The 15395-nt window shown below is 49.4% G+C and overlaps 1 protein-coding gene across 2 annotated transcripts in view; it reads right to left on the bottom strand.

Moving 5' to 3' along the window:
* Window positions 1-15395, bottom strand: part of LOC142258717 (uncharacterized) — a 491515-nt gene that overhangs the window by 13942 nt on the left and 462178 nt on the right. The window contains exon 3 of one of the 2 annotated variants that reach the window (XM_075331334.1): window positions 10558-10616. The gene's annotated coding sequence lies outside the window, so the exon portion shown is untranslated. Of the gene's footprint in view, window positions 1-10557; window positions 10621-15395 lie in introns of both variants that reach the window. The other variant, XM_075331333.1, reaches the window with a different exon arrangement.

The raw sequence follows: 15395 nt of genomic DNA, 5'->3' as shown, positions 1-15395 counted from the left end.
GTGCTGTATTGTCATATAAGGCTACATGCGCACGCTGCAGTTTTTTCTGCACACAAACTGCAACCAAAACTGCACCTTGTCAGAGTGAGCCTGGAAATGTCCCAAAAACGCTTGTAATGTAGGTGCGTTTTTAGTGCGTTTTTGATGCGTTTTTTTGAAGGAGAAACGAAATATCATAGGAAAGGATAACGGATAGATAGATAGCTAGAATACATGATAGATAGTAAAAAATAGAAAGAATAGCTAGATGGATAGATAATAAGAACATATAGATTAGATAATAAGAAAGAACAGAATACATAGAAAGAAAACAATATAGCCAGCTTGGTTTGCTGTGTTTTATTGTTGGGGGGGGGGCTGGGGGTAAAAAAAAATAGCATGGGGTCCCCCCATTTTTCATATCCAGTACAGGAACAGCAGCAGCTGCAACCCTCAGCTGTCTGCTGTACCTTGGCTAGTTATGAAAAATATAGAGGGGATCCCCCCTTTATTCTTTAATTATTTGATTAAAAAAAAAGTTACGTGGGATCCCCTCATTTTTCAAATACCAGCCAAGGTGCAGCAGATAACTGGGGCTGATATTATTAGGGTGGAAAGGGCCATCATTATTTGGCCCTTTCCAGCCTAACAATAGCAGCCCACAGCCGCCCTAGAAGTGGCATATCCATAAGATGCGCAAATTCTTACCCTGGATCCGGCTCTTCCCATTGCCCTGGTGCGGTGGCTATTGGGGTAATAAGGGGTTAATGGCAGACTATAGCTGCCACTAAGCCCTAGGTTAGTGATGTTATGCGTCTATGAGACACCCCACATCAAACCAAAACAGCCAAAAAAATCCTTTATTTGAAATAAAATAAAAAGTCCCTTCTTTCACCACCTTATTAACCCCCAAAACACCCCTTGAGGTCCGAAGTAATCCACACGAGGTCCCACGACTCTTCCAGCTCTGCTACATCCCTGTCCTGTCACAGCCAGAGGTCATACAGCATGGCTGCCAGCTGTGAGTGTGGACAGAGCCGCAGCGATCAGAATGAACTAGGGTGAATCCCTGACGTCACAGCTACAGCTCCCGCAGTACGGCGGGTGTCGCACCAATGACATCAGAGGTTCACTGCGGTTCAAGCCTGATGTCTTCCAGCTGTCACAGCAAACCACCCCAGTGTCAGCGGTGCCATCACTCAGGTGTTTGCTGTCCCAGTTCGAGTTCTCCACCCCTGATAGTACAGCACTGAAGAGAGTCGCTCTATGTAGACACGCCCACCGTGGCTGTGATTGGTTGCAGTCAGACAGCTGTCACTCAGCATGGGGGCTCGTCTGACTGCAACCAATCACAGACGTGGGGAGGAGTCAATATGTATGAGGCTAATGAGCGGGTCCGAAAGAAGATGAGAGGCGGGGGAGCAGTGTGACAGCCGTGATCGGATTTTGTTGACAAAACTGCAGGTACAACGCATGCAAAATGCATGCCAAACGCACCAATTTGATAGCATGCATTTTTCCTTGCCTTTTTGATGCCCTCATTGATTTAAATGGGTGACAAATGTTGACAAAAACAAACGAAAGAAAGAATGAACATGCTGCATCTTTTTTGTCACAAACGTTTGACAAAAAAAACGCTGACTAAAACTGCAAGATGCACATTACAAATCTGACTTCTCATAGACTTTGCTGGGAAGTCAGATGTAAGAAAGTTCTGACAACAAAACTGCACAAAAAAACGCAGCGTGCGCATGTAGCCTAAATCACCCACACATTTTTTTTTTTTCTAACTTTTGTTCCTCTTGAATTATCCCTTCATTCTCTGCAGACAGTTTATTTACCTTCAGCTCAACCAAACATGAAAACTTCCTATGCCGAACCTCACAGTCAGAGCTGGCCCCACCCGGCCTCACTGTCCAGCCCCGCCCTCTTCCCACCCTCTGCACACTCATTAGGCTATGTTCACATTTCCGCTATTTAGTATCCGTCACAATCCGCCGCTCTGATAAACAACGGAATCCGTTTGGCGGATTCCGTTGTTTACCATAGACTTGTATGAGCGGCGGATTGTGACTGATGCCATTGCGTTGCATTCGCCGTGCGACTGATTAGTAGTGGAACGACTGACCATCGGGCGGCAGGAAAGCAGCATGTAACGTTTTTTGAGCAGCGGAATCCTTTTGATTTCACTGCGCATGCTCAGCTCGTGTGTTTAATTATTCAAATCAATGTCTCTCTCTCAGTGGCCGAAAGATCAGCTGATCACCCAGCAGCCGGCTTCTGTGAGCGATCAGCTGATCACCCGGCTTCTGTGAGCAATCAGCTGATCACCCAGCGGCCGGCTTCTGTGAGCAATCAGCTGATCATTCATAATAGCTGGCCGCTGGTTAAACAGTAACACAAAAAAAAAAAACAACAGATCGTTGTTTTGCAGAATCAGTCACATCAGTTGTGCCACCTCTGCAATGCATCCGTTGCATCAGTCACACAACTGATTGTGACGGATGCAAAACAACGGAAGTGTGAACATAGCCTTAGCTGTCAGTATTCGGCCCAGCACTGACCTGTTATCACACAAGCATCGGAAATAACAGCCCCATATATCAAGCTCTGCACCCCCCACCATATTGAGCTCTGCCCCCCCCACACACACACATCGGGCTCTGCACCCCCCCGCGCGCGCGCACACACACACACACATCGGGCTCTGCCCCCCCTCCACCCACCCACACACACACCCCCCAAGCTCTTCACCCCCCCACACACACATCGGACTCTGCACCACCCCCCCACATACATACACACACACACACACACACACACACACATCGGGCTCTGCACCCACCCCCCACACACACACATCGAGCTCTGCACCCAACCCCCACATGGTGCTCTGCACCCCCACCGTGTAGGGAATACACACTTACCTCTCCTCGGTCCCCGCCGCTGCTCCACGTTCACCCGCTGTCTGTACTCGGGACATATCAGCACAGTAGTGACGTCACCGCTGTCCTGAACTGTCAGAGCAGACAGCGGGACAGTGATGAGAAGCAGCGAGGTGCTGCCTGTCATCTGTGCTTTCAAATGTATTAACATCTGTGATGCCGATACATTTGAACGTGCAATCCTGAGCAGGGGGCCCTATCCTGGCGGTGACCGCATGGTAGCCGCCGTCAGGCCCCTCCCCCAGCTCACGGGCCCCACAGCAGTGGAAGGGGAGAGTACGAAGTGTGGAGAGGATGTGGGGAAATGTGTGGGAGGATGCAGGGAAAGGGGGCGGGGACTCCACCCACTGTACCTGCCCAGCAGGGCGACTACATGACGTCGGCTGTGATGCCCGTCGACAAAGCAGAACATAAGCTCCCACCCCTGTCGTCGTGACATCACAAAAAGCAGCAAAATCACGGCAGGAGCGGTCACATGACCACTCTGAGCCGAGGGAGAGGGGCTGACAGCAGGGCAGGTAGGTAGTTACTGTCTACTTACCTGCCCTAATGTAGCCCAATAGTGTAATTACAAAAAAAAGGCGAAATAAGCCGGATAACCCCTTTAAGAGGGTGGACAGAGGCATACAAAGAAATCATGGGACTCCATAGCGGAAGTTCTAATTGGTACCCCTCCCCCAAAAAATAAAAATGTAATTAATATTCAGCTGGGTCATATAAGAACCGATTTCACAACTTTACAGCCCTTACAAAGTAATTTTCCTCCTAATGAAGTCCATTGATTTCCCTTTCATTTCTCCCATAATGTATAATGCCAACAAAAGTGTCCCACAAGCACTGTATGTCATGATGTAGTTTACCTTCTCACTGTATTTGCTGTAATACTATGTCTTGGGATGTAAGTAACCCTACCTTCCCCCCATCTCCTGTGTCTCTGGGCCCATAATGCAATTATCTCTTGTCCACACAGCCAGGGGAACTTCTCATTGTTTCGTAAGCAGTGGATAACGCCAACTACACAAACCTGTAGACATCTCGGAGCCAACCTTCTAGAATCTTCTAGTGGGCCCAACCATTGCATAGACCCCTACCCTTGAGGGGCGGGCCCACGAGCTCAGACAATTCACTCCTGTTTCTAAATGCAGTTGGGAGCTGAGTTTTGAAGAGGAAGGGAGCGAGATCTGATTCTGCGGACAGATCTCGCTGTCCAGTGGATTGTGTGGGATTTCTGGGACTCTGAAGAGGACTATTTCGTCGTGATCTGGCACTTTGGATTATCGGGAGGTGCCCCCGAATCTGTTTTATTTGGACTTGTCGTGTGCTGTTCCTGTATTCCTGTTAGTAAACCTGTTGGATCATCCTCGGCCTGTTGTCTCTCTTTGCTCTGATGTACACCCCGTCACAAACTGGTGGCAGCAGCGGGATCAGAGCAGAAGAAATGGAGGACAACGGCCAATCAATGTCAGAAACCAGAACCTCAGGATACAGGAACTGGACTGTGGTGAGCCTACAAACAAAGGCCCGTGAATTAGGTGTCGGCTACAAAGGACTCTCTAAGGAGCAACTAATTGAGGCATTGGAAAACGCTTGCCTGCAAGATGGCACCGAGGAACAATTTCCACAGCAAGGGGAGCAAAGACGGGAGCCGGACGTAAATACCCAAAAAAGTCAATGGGTTGTGTGGTACGAGGAGGAGATGGCCTTGCTGGGAGAGGAGACCACCATAGAATATAAGATGGAGGTCATGCGTGGAGCTAAAGAGAAGGAGCGCAGGATGGAGGAGATGGCACTGCTGGATAAGCAGCTCGCTGTGGAAGCCGCGAGAGGTTCCAGACAGACTGTAACCCCAGCACCCATCATGAGGGAACTTCCCAGGGTGTCCCGCAAAGACTTCAAGCAGTTTAATGAGGCTGCTGGTGACATTGAGGGCTTCTTCCAGGACTTTGAGCATCAGTGTCGATTAATGGAAGTCCCAGAAAGGGAGCGCGTCCGGCATCTGGTTGGGCTCTTAGAGGGTGGAGCTGCTGCAGCCTATAGAGCTATGGACCCTCGGTGGAACTGTGAGTATGCGGATATTAAACAGACTATTCTAGAACATTATGCTGTAACGCCAGACACTTACAGGACTCAGTTCCGTACTTTAGCATGTGATGAGGAAGTGTCCTTCAAGATGTATGCCCACAAACTCAAACATCTGTGGCATCGTTGGCTGGAGGCAGAGGCCTTAACCTTGTAGACCGTCCTCCAGGTCCTCCTAAAAGAGCAGTTTTACTTCAAGTGCCCCGCTGAGATCCGGGAATGGGTGCGTGAAAGGAGACCAGCCACTGTGGAGGAAGCTGCAGCTCTAGCTGATGAGGCTCTCACCATCAAGCCTCAGTGGAAAAAACTACTACCCAGTGAGAAAAAAACCACCAACCCCCCAACGCTGGCGGCCCCTGGTCCTTCTGGCCCCAATGTTCACCATCACCCTAGACCGTCAACTCATGGGGTCCTTCGTGTGACTGTGCCTCGCATTACTCATGCTCCACCTTTGGGAATACGACGTGGAGGAAGAATCCCAGAGCGCAGATGTTATGGGTGTGGGCAGCCTGGGCACATGCAATTCCAATGTCCAGGTGTTCGGAGACAGAACAGCTACAAATCGCCTTTGCCTGTTCATTATCTACAGACACCTTCACCAGGAGAAGAGCTGGATTCTGTGCCTGATGACTTGCCAAGTGACTCAGATATCCTGGCTCCCCTACCCGGAGTCTATGGGGTGCGAGCTCCAGCCACCTGTTCTTCTGATCTTCAGGACAAACATCTACAGGAGGTCGTGCTGGATTGCCAAAAAGTTGTTGGCTTCCGTGACACTGGGGCTTTCCTCACCATAGCCGATCCCCGAGTAATTCAACCACAAGCAATTCAAAAGGGACCAGGAATTGCCATTGAACTGGCAGGAGGTACCCAGAGATATATTCCAAGAGCGAGTGTGACCCTGGATTATGGCTTTGGGGCAAAACAATGTGTGGTCGGTGTGATGAGCGGCCTCCCTGCAGACGTTCTTCTAGGAAATGTTGTGGGGAATCTTCATTGCCACTTTGTCGGTGCGGTAACCAGAAGTCAAGCCAAGAGAGCAGCCCATGTGGACGTGTACAACCCATCCATGGAAATGAGGCCACCAGAACTGCCATTACAGCCGTACTGTGGCCAAGCCTCTTACCGACCTGACCAAGAAAACAATGCCCCGGCTGGTGATCTGGACTCCAGCCTGTGATGAGGCTTTTAACCGGCTGAAGGACGCTCTGGTCTGCGATCCTGTCCTGGCTGCTCCAGACTACAAGCGGAGATTTATTGTGCAAACGGACGCCTCTGCTTATGGACTGGGAGCTGTCCTCAGCCAGGTGAATGCAGCTGGGGACGAACACCCCATCGCCTACCTCAGCAGGAAACTGCTGGACCGAGAAGTGGCCTATCCAACTGTTGAAAAAGAATGTCTGGCTGTAGTGTGGGCCCTTAAGAAACTACGGCCGTATCTGTATGGACGAGAATTCACTGTGGTTACTGATCACAATCCCCTCACCTGGCTGAACAGAGTCTCTGGGGACAATGGACGATTACTGCGATGGAGCCTGGCTCTGCAGCCCTATAACTTTACCATACAATATAGAAGGGGCAGCCAACACCAAAATGCAGATGGACTGTCCAGGCAAGAGGAGCCCTGAGTCCTGTCAGCCATGCCTGCGTGTACTTAACCAGCGACCTGTAGAGGTCCCTAGTACATACACAAGTTGGGAGGGGAAGGAATTGTCATGATGTATTTTACCTTCTCACTGTATTTGCTGTAATACTATGTCTTGGGATGTAAGTAACCCTACCTTCCCCCCATCTCCTGTGTCTCTGGGCCCATAATGCAATTATCTCTTGTCCACACAGCCAGGGGAACTTCTCATTGTTTCGTAAGCAGTGGATAACGCCAACTACACAAACCTGTAGACATTTCGGAGCCAACCTTCTAGAATCTTCTAGTGGGCCCAACCATTGCATAGACCCCTACCCTTGAGGGGCGGGCCCACGAGCTCAGACAATTCACTCCTGTTTCTAAATGCAGTTGGGAGCTGAGTTTTTAAGAGGAAGGGAGCGAGATCTGATTCTGCGGACAGATCTCGCCGTCCAGTGGATTGTGTGGGATTTCTGGGACTCTGAAGAGGACTATTTCGTCGTGATCTGGCACTTTGGATTATCGGGAGGTGCCCCCGAATCTGTTTTATTTGGACTTGTCGTGTGCTGTTCCTGTATTCCTGTTAGTAAACCTGTTGGATCATCCTCGGCCTGTTGTCTCTCTTTGCTCTGATGTACACCCCGTCACACTGTATGATACCTCCACAGGGACGTCCTCCACAGCACCCTCCACACCAGGGCTGAGGAGTCGTAAGAAAAACCTCCGACTCCTCAATTTCAACTCTGACTCCATGACTCCTTCATACAGTTAAAACCAGAAGTTTCCATCCACTAGCTATAAAGACACATCTGCAGGTTTTTGCCTCCGCTCTCTATACAGACAAATCTGAAGGTTTTTCCCTCTGCTCTCTATACAGACACATCTGCAGGTTTTTTCTTCCGCTCTCTATACAGACAAATCTGCAGGTTTTTCTCTCTATATGACATGAAATCAGAATAAATCTTTCCCATTTTAGGTCGTTTAGGAACCAAAATTATTTCTATTTCCCAAATGCCGGAATAATGAGAGAGAGGGAATGTCATACACAGGCTCCCCCTGATGTCATTACACCTATCAGGGGCCCACAGCTGCAGAGCAAGTGCGGAACAGGGAGCCAGTGCCCATCTGCTCCTCAATGCTGTTTAACCTGCATCCGATGAAATAGTAATGGCCCCCATCACTCACAGGCCTGGTCACTGCCCCTGCATAAATTACACCATATACATGACACACACATAGATACTATATGAAGGATAGATGGATGGATACATTAGATAGATGGCTGCAGGGTGAGACTGGGGTGTCTGGGGTCCAAAGGAGGAGGTAACTCTAAGGGCCACACCAACTATATGCAAATACCTGCAGGAGCCCACACACAGCCTCCTACGCACGTCAGGAGCCCCCACACAGCCTCCTACGCACGGCAGGAGCCCCCACACAGCCTCCTACGCACGGCAGGAGCCCCCACACAGCCTCCTACGCACGGCAGGAGCCCCCCACACAGCCTCCTACGCACGGCAGGAGCCCCCCCACACAGCCGCCTGTGCACAGAAAAAAAATTACACTCACCTAATCCTGATTCCCAATACCGAAGCCTCCGTCTCCTCTTCTATGGCGGCCTGCAGAGGCAGTGCTATGTGATGACTTCACCGCGCTGCACTCGTGACATGATGACATCTCCTAAGCCATACGGGCAATGATAGAGCATGGAACTCTTGTTCTGTTACAGGATTGAACTGTATTGGGGGCAATGTGGCGCCAAAACAGTTCAATGCGGCAGTGGCAGAAGATTCAGGGCTGCAGGCAAGAAGTTCAGAGCTGGAGCCCCGAGTCTTGGATACCAGCAACACCCCTGCCGCCGGGTCCCTTCTGTGTCCAGTTTGGGGGTGCACCGGGGCATTGGCTGGTGTCTGTGCGCCAGATGGATGCCTAATAGATGATAGACAGATAATAGGATGGATGTATAAACAGACAGATAGACACACAGACAGAATGTATACACAGAAACACAGCTACATATTGCACACTATACAGGACAAACATATCTTATACATGACACAGACAGACGGCACATAATACATGATTCACATTATACTCACTGCCTTCCTGGCCTCCTGGAGTTTAGAGGGTCTCTAAGCAGCTTCTCCAGCTGCAGCAGTGCAGGCGGCCCTACCCCCTCTCTGGTAAAGACGGGAGAAGACAGGACGCAGAGCACACAGGATGGGAGGGCGCCCTCTGCTGGAGCCTGTGCACCGCAGGAGCAGCAAATGAAAGTAAATTGATGATCCATCCAGCACCCCCTGTGCTGTCTGCTGGCTGGACCCCTGTGCGACCGCACTAATCGCACATACCTAAAGCCGGCCATGAATGCAACCCCCATATTCCGCTATATATAATGCACACCCATTAGCTGTCCATTTAGTATAATGGGCATCACACTGCCTTCCATATATTACTATATACTATAATGCACCCCATAGTCTTCCATATATAATACATACCCATATTCCTTCATATATTGTAATACACCCCATAGTCCTCAATATAGTATAATTCAGCCCTCATAGTCCTCCATATATTCTAATGCACTCTTCATATATTATAATACATCCCTATAGTCCGCCATATAATATAATGTAACCACCATAGTCCTCCATATCGTGTAATGCACCCGCCATAATCCTCCATATATTATAATGCACCCCCATAGTCCTCCACAAAGTATTATGGCCATTGGCCACCAATATACTCAGTCATTTATATATATAAAAAAAAAGGGAAGACAAAACTCTCCTCTTTCCCGCACTGCTCCAGTCTCTGCAGTGGTGCGTGTTCTGCAGCTCTGCACATCTCTGCACAGCGGGCACACAGTAGTGACGTCATCGCGCCCCCCTGTGCTGAGACGCCAGATCTCAGACACCGAAGCAGAACGATGGAGGAGGAAGCAGAGAGCTCCATCTTTCATCATTGCTTTCAACTGTGGGGACATCTGCAATGCTGAGCAGGGGAACGAGTGGTGCCAGCGCTGACATCACCCACCCTCCCCCCCCCCGGATCTCTGCTTTATGTTTTATCTTACACCACACTGGGCGACTGCAAAAACATCACAAAGCTGTTTCAAATGTATAATTTTTTTTGTTTTCTTAGGATTTTTTTGTATGAAACATTTTTTTGATCTTATTCACTGTCTTTTCTCCCAGTTTGGGGTGTTGAGTAGAGATGAGTGAACCTGTGAAAGTTCGGTTTGGCGGCAGCAGTCGTACCTCCACTAGTTGGAAATTGACCCGAACCCCAATGGAAGTCACTGATTGGCAGTTCGAGTCTCCGCCCACATAATGCCAGCCATAAGCAGAATATTTCCGGGAGAGGGTGGGCGGGGTTTTTCCATTTTTTATTTTTTTTTGGGGGGGAAGTGGGGTGGAGTTGCACATTACATGTGATCCCGCTATTGTTACCCCCAGTGTGTGCAATTTAATCACTGCAATGGGCTCGCACCGGGCTGAGCACCGAGCGTACCTGAGCACAGCGATGCTGGCGCCATTGCTCAGCTTACATAAAGCATCCGATTTCTGTTTTCTTTTAAAGTTGCCATTTCGCTCGAAAACATCGGGTTCCCTCATCTCTAGTCCTGAGATCCTCTGCTCGCTGATATAATACACTGGGCTCTGTATTGTGATTATTTGTCCATCAGTGTAGACCTCGTATGTGCACACACCGCTTCATAGACTCCGGCGAGTGCGACCATGCTCCGGTGCTCGGAACAAGCATTTTGATGCTCGGACGGGATTGACTTGTTTACTGAGTATAGTGGAAGTCAATAGACAGATATATAATAGATAGATATATAGATAGACAGATAATAGTGATAAATTGATAATAGATAGATATGTGATAGATAATACAGACAGATAATAGATAGATCACTGCACTGACCCTTTCTCCTGTGTTCTGCGCTGATCTTCGGCCTCGTCCTCCTCACGGATTTATACCAGCTGTCTGATAGATAAATTAGATGGAGAGTTAATAGTGATAGATTTGGATAGAAAATAGACAGATAATTAGATAATAGTTATTAGAGATAGACAGATCGATGATAGATGGGTATGTGATAGATAATACAGATAGATGATAGATAGAGAGATATATAAAAGATAATATATATATTTATTCATTGATATGGCACTATTAATTCCATAGCGCTTTACATACATTGTGAGTCCCAATGGGGACAGTGTTGCCAATCTAAATTCCCTATCAGTATGTCTTTGGAGTGTGGGAAGAAACCAGAGAACCGGGAGAAAACCCACACAAACACGGGGAGAACATACAAACTCCTTGCAGATGTTTTCCTTGTTGTTATCTGAACCCAGGACTCCAGCATTGCAAGACTACAGTGCTAACCTCTGAGCCACCATGTCGCCCCATAGATATAGATAGACAGAGAATAGAGATAGATAGATAGATAGATAATAGATAGTGATGAGCAGACTCTCAGATACCCAGGAGGCAGGTCCATATGGGTTTAACATAAAAAACCTGATTCAGGCCCGGAATTGATCCCGGATATCTGGCTGGATGGCGGTCTCCATATAAGTCTATGGGGACCAGAGTCCTGTGCTTTAAAATGGTGGTAGAAGGGATAGTGGGATTGGAGCAGACACATTATACTGTCAGTTTCCGAGCGGCAATAACCTCATTAACCTCATACACATTCACTGCTTCTCAACCCACTGCCAATCCCCACGTCTCTGATTGGTTGCAGTCAGACGCGCCCCCAGCCTGTGTAACAGTGTGTCTGACTGCAATATATATATATAAAAATAAATAAAAAAAAATTAGTGTAGCATCAACCCGTATTATGAAACCCAGTACAGATAAAGTATACAGCTACAGGCTGCAGCCCCCAGCCGTACCCCTACATTGGCTGTGAATAAAAAAAACAACTGCATGACGCTTTTTTAAAATTATATAAATTTAAAAAAAATCTGCTCCCCCCCCTCCCTAATTTTGATACCCGGCCATGATAAATCTCACAGCTGGAAGCTGGAATTTTCAGGCTGGGGAGACTCATGGTTATTGGGGCCCCTCGGCCTAAATATAGCCTGTAGCCGCCTGGAATTGCTGGATCCATTAGATGCGTCAGACGTGGCACTTTACCCATCTCATCCCGATTGCCCTGGTGTGGTGACAATCAAGGTAATCAGGGGTTAATGGCAGCCCAGAGCTGCCACTAAGGCCTGGATTAGTAATGGGGAGGTGTTTATCAGACCCCTCATTAGTAGGTGAAAAGAAAAACACAAACACCAAAAAATCCTTTATCTGAAATAAAATACAACAAAGCACCCCTTTATTAACCCCCAAAACACCCAGGACTGACGTAATCCACACAATGTCCCAAGACGATTGCAGCTCTGCGACATCTGAAATCACAGCGTGTAGCCATAGAACATGGCTTCAGGCTGGAGTCACACTTGCGTATGACTCGCACGAGTGCAATGTGAGAAAATATTGCATTGGCCTCAAAACAAAGTTAATCAATGAGGCAGCTCCGATCTGCATTTTTTTTCTCAGCTCCAATCGGACTAAAGAAAAAAATAAAATAAAAAAAAAAATAAAATATCACAGAATGCTGCGACTGCACAGGTATCTCGCCAATGCAAGTCTGTGGGTGCGAGAAAAAAAAAACAATGTCACACGGACCCTCCCAGTGACATCCGTTTTTATGGATACAATTCTATCATGTAGCAGAAAACACTGCCCTGTGCGCACTAGAAAATGGAATATTCTTAAGCAAATTCCGCACCTTCTGAAAGATTACCGCACCTGCGGGAAAATACGCAGCAAACCACATTCGAAAACCGCATGCAGTTTTACCGCGGTTTGCCTGCGGTATTGCCGTGAATTTTCCGCAGGTTGTTTGTCATGGTGTATGTGCTTTTCTCCATCCCATATTTTTTGTATAAGATGCCATGTGATGTATTTTACCTTCTCACTGTATTTGCTGTAATACTATGTCAGGATGTGATGTAACTTTCCTTTGGTTGTACTTACTGAACACTTTGAAATGTCTTGGGATGTAAGTAACCATACCTTCCCCCCATCTCCTGTGTCTCTGGGCCCATAATGCAATTATCTCTTGTCCACACAGCCAGGGGAACTTCCCATTGTTTCATAAGCAGTGGATAACACCAACTACACAAACCTGTAGACATCTCGGAGCCAACCTTCTAGAATCTTCTAGTGGGCCCAACCATTGCATAGACCCCTACCCTTGAGGGGCAGGCCCACGAGCTCAGACAGTACACTCCTGTTTCTAAGTGCAGTTGGGAACTGAGCTTTGAAGAGGAAGGGAGCGAGATCTGATTCTGCGGACAGATCTCGCCGTCCAGTGGATTGTGTGGGATTTCTGGGACTCTGAAAAGGACTATTACGTCGTGATCTGGCACTTTGGATTATCGGGAGGTGCCCCCGAATCTGTTTTATTTGGACTTGTCGTGTGCTGTTCCTGTATTCCTGTTAGTAAACCTGTTGGATCATCCTCGGCCTGTTGTCTCTCCTTGCTCTGCTGTACACCCCGTCACAAACTGGTGGCAAGCAGTGGGATCAGAGCAGAAGGAATGGAGGACAACGGCCCATCAACAGCTGGAACCAGAACCTCAGAGTACAAGAACTGAACTGCGGTGAACCTACAAGCAAAGACCCATGAACTGGGAGTCAGCTACAAGGGACTCTCCAAGGAGCAGCTGATTGAGGCGTTGGAAGGAGTTTGCTCGCAAAATGACGCTGAGGAAGGATCCTCCCAGCAAACAGAAGAAAGACGGCAGCCGGAGGTAAATACCCAAAAAAGTCAGTGGGTTGTGTGGTATGAGGAGGAGATGGCCTTGCTGGGAGAGGAGACCACCATAGAATATAAGATGGAGGTCATGCGTGGAGCTAAAGAGAAGGAGCGCAGGATGGAGGAGATGGCACTGCTGGATAAGCAGCTCGCTGTGGAAGCCGCTAGAGGTTCCAGACAGACTGTAATGTGGCGCCCCTGACCTGGTCAGGCACCACTGAGTACTGCACCCATGCTGGGGACAGTACAATACAGGTAATCCAGAAGGCTGACCGGGGTGTGGAACACAGGCGCATAGTAATCAGCTCTCACACATGTACCCATGAGAGGACCCCTGGGGATCCCAGGAGGGGGAAAAGCCTTGACCTTCACTGGAATAGTGGAGGGGGCCAAAAGCCTCCATCTCCTCTCAAGGGGTGTGGTAAGAGAGTCTGGTTGCTAGGTGGCGTAGGCAAGAACAGGAAAGGAGGGGCAGTGAGTCAGTTAGAGCAGAACTCCATAGGGCTCAGTGAGGAGCAGACCTGTGGGGCTGTTGCTGTCTAACAGCGCCCGCGCAGTGGCTACTGACGGGGGAGAACAGTCAACTAGGAGTGCTACCCGAAATCCATCTTCAGCTAAAGAGAGGGCACGGAGTGGGAAGTAAGGAGACTGCTAGAGAGTACCAGGCCCAAACGGGCGGCAGATCCCGAAGCGGAGATAGATCCAGCTTTCTTTTGCTAAACCTGCCGGTGTGGGGCCCTCAAAGCCCACACCACAACACCACAAAAGCCGCAGCCACGTAGCCACAGTTAGGGCCCATAGGTCACAGGAGGCAAGCAGCTGGAGTGGCCTGGCCCAGGCGACAAGCACACGGCAAACGAAGGGGAGAGAGGCTTCAGCATCTTCCCTGGGTGACCCCCATAGGGACTAAAAGTCGGGGTCACCCCAAACCACCAAGGGCTAAGGAAGGCGAGTTGGTAGTCACCCTCATAAAGTCAGCCTGAAGGATACCTGGTTCCCGCCTGGTTCATCCCAGCTACGCCCGGGTTACTCACCCTGCCACCTGAAGTGAGTAAAAACCCTGAAAGACATTCTGCCTGTGTGGAGTTATTCTGCGCCTTGTGGTACTACGCACCCACACCGGGCCCTGGGGCTTGCCTCACTCTCAGGAGGCTATTCCAACTAACTGCACATACCATCAGCCCCAGGCGACCCTCAACCTGCAGTGGCGGTCCCTACTGGCCGCAATACTGAGAGTGGCGTCACGACAAGAAGAAGATCTCCTACCTGTGACCAGATCCAGCTACGTGGAGTCCCTGAAGGTAATGCACCGACACAACACCTGTGGGGCTTCACATCTGGCGTCACGAACAGGATAAGGACTAGACCTGTTCAGACAGGTGACCATGTGCCTGGGCGGTCCGCTTGAAAAATTGGAAGCGCCGCCATATTGCCACCATGAAAAGCGCGCTGAAAAACAACAGCAGCCCGCGCTGGAAGAAGTTACCGCCCACGAAGAGGTGTGGCTACCCAGAGATCCCCTGCAGAGTTCTGACCTTGCCAGCTATGAGAGTGGAAGCGTCCAGAGACGGCGGGAAGGAAAGAGAGCCACAAGCCTGCTGCTGGGAGAGGAGCTGCTGAAAGAGGCAGAGCAGAAACTGAACAGCTTGCTATCAGAGGCAACGGCGAGTCCACGGCTGGGAGATCGTGCAGAAGACGGCGCAGAAGAAATGGCGTCTGACCGCAGGAACCCAGAACCAGGCTCCGCTGCCTGGTGGTATCGGGAGCTGGCCCAGTTCTGCGACCGACTGGAGAACCGGGTTGTGGAGCAGATCCGGGAAGAACGAATGGAAATGCTGGAGATGACCGCGGCGGTTCGGGCCTATGAAAGGAGAGCCGCGCGCCGAGTGCCAGACAGGACGGCGATGACGCAGACCCCGATGCTGCCACCGGTGGG

This window comes from Anomaloglossus baeobatrachus (assembly GCF_048569485.1).
Source record: "Anomaloglossus baeobatrachus isolate aAnoBae1 chromosome 3 unlocalized genomic scaffold, aAnoBae1.hap1 SUPER_3_unloc_2, whole genome shotgun sequence".
In the NCBI taxonomy this organism is placed as follows: Eukaryota; Metazoa; Chordata; class Amphibia; order Anura; family Aromobatidae; genus Anomaloglossus; species Anomaloglossus baeobatrachus.
The sequence above is the reverse complement of the archived record's forward strand: the minus strand, read 5'-3'. Positions and strand labels throughout refer to the sequence as shown.